Source organism: Macrotis lagotis, chromosome 1 (genome assembly GCF_037893015.1).
Source record: "Macrotis lagotis isolate mMagLag1 chromosome 1, bilby.v1.9.chrom.fasta, whole genome shotgun sequence".
Classification (NCBI taxonomy): Eukaryota; Metazoa; Chordata; class Mammalia; order Peramelemorphia; family Peramelidae; genus Macrotis; species Macrotis lagotis.
Window position 1 is genome coordinate 676,655,250 of NC_133658.1, and position 1,368 is coordinate 676,656,617.

Genomic DNA, 1,368 nt, shown 5'->3' on the forward strand with positions numbered 1-1,368 from the left:
CGCCGGAAGGCGAGCTCAAGTCCCGCCTCTCGCCAGCTGCGTCATAGTAGACAGGTTGCAGTCTCTCTGAACCTCCCTGATTAAGCCGAGACGGGAATGTGCCTGGCACCCGACTCCCAAGATTTTTGTAAGGATCCATTGGACAATTATTTTATTTTAATATCAATCATTAAGCATCCTACAAACGGCTCATATCTCACCATAGCCGAGATAAAATAATAGGCAAACTACTTCACAAATCGTAGATTATGTATTTTTTATTTAATAAAATTTATTTTATTTTAACATTTAATATTTAAATAAACTTTATTTTTAAACATTTAATATTTAAATAAAATTTATTTTATTTAAATCTTTAAATATTAAATATTTAAATAAATATTTATTTTATTTAAGTATTGAGTATTTAAATAAATATTTATTTTATTTAAGTATTAAATATTTAAATAAATCGTTATTTTATTTAAGTATTAAATATTTAAATGAATAGTTATTTTATTTAAGTATTAAATATTTAAATAAATCATTGTTATTTAAGTATTAAATATTTAAATGAATATTTATTTTATTTTAAGTATTAAATATTTAAATAAAATTTATTTTATTTATGTATTAAATATTTAAATAAATATTTATTAGGTGTTATTTATTGTTATTTTTCAAAACTTAACTGATAAAAAACTTCCTTTTCTCAATGAAGTCATCTCTCATTTTCTCCTCCTTTATTCCAGTCTTCAAAGAAACTAATTCTTTTCACTTAGTACATCCAAGTGGAAATGTCCTTTGATCAGTTGGAAATATTGTACTAGAGAAAATATTTAGAGAAGCCAGTTAGGAGAGCTGTTGTCATAATTATCAAATGAAATAATGAATGCACTGGGTTTGAAGTAATGGAAGAAGAGAAGGAATAGATAAAGGACACTAAGTGGACCCTCATGAAAGACAGTGCATACAGAAAGGAAAAAATCTAATATAGCTAATAGGGTTTCTAGTCACAGAAATTGAGTGAATGATGGTACTGATTCCACCAATTTCTCTATTTTTTTAAAAAGGGAAATAATTGGGGCAGCTAGGTGGCGTAGTGGATAAAGCACCAGCCTTGGAGTCAGGAGTACCTGGGTTCAAATCTGGTCTCAGACACTTAATAATTACCTAGCTGTGTGGCCTTGGGCAAGCCACTTAACCCCGTTTGCCTTGCAAAAACTTAAAAAAAATGAAATAATTGAGATTATTTTCAGTGAATTGCCTACTATAAGTAATATGTCATTTAAAAATATAAAAAATATGAGGCATTAGTAAGTCATGGAAGTAGCTGTGGGTCAATTTAATCATATAGGCAATTAATTTGAAAAAATCTTAGTGATTGAC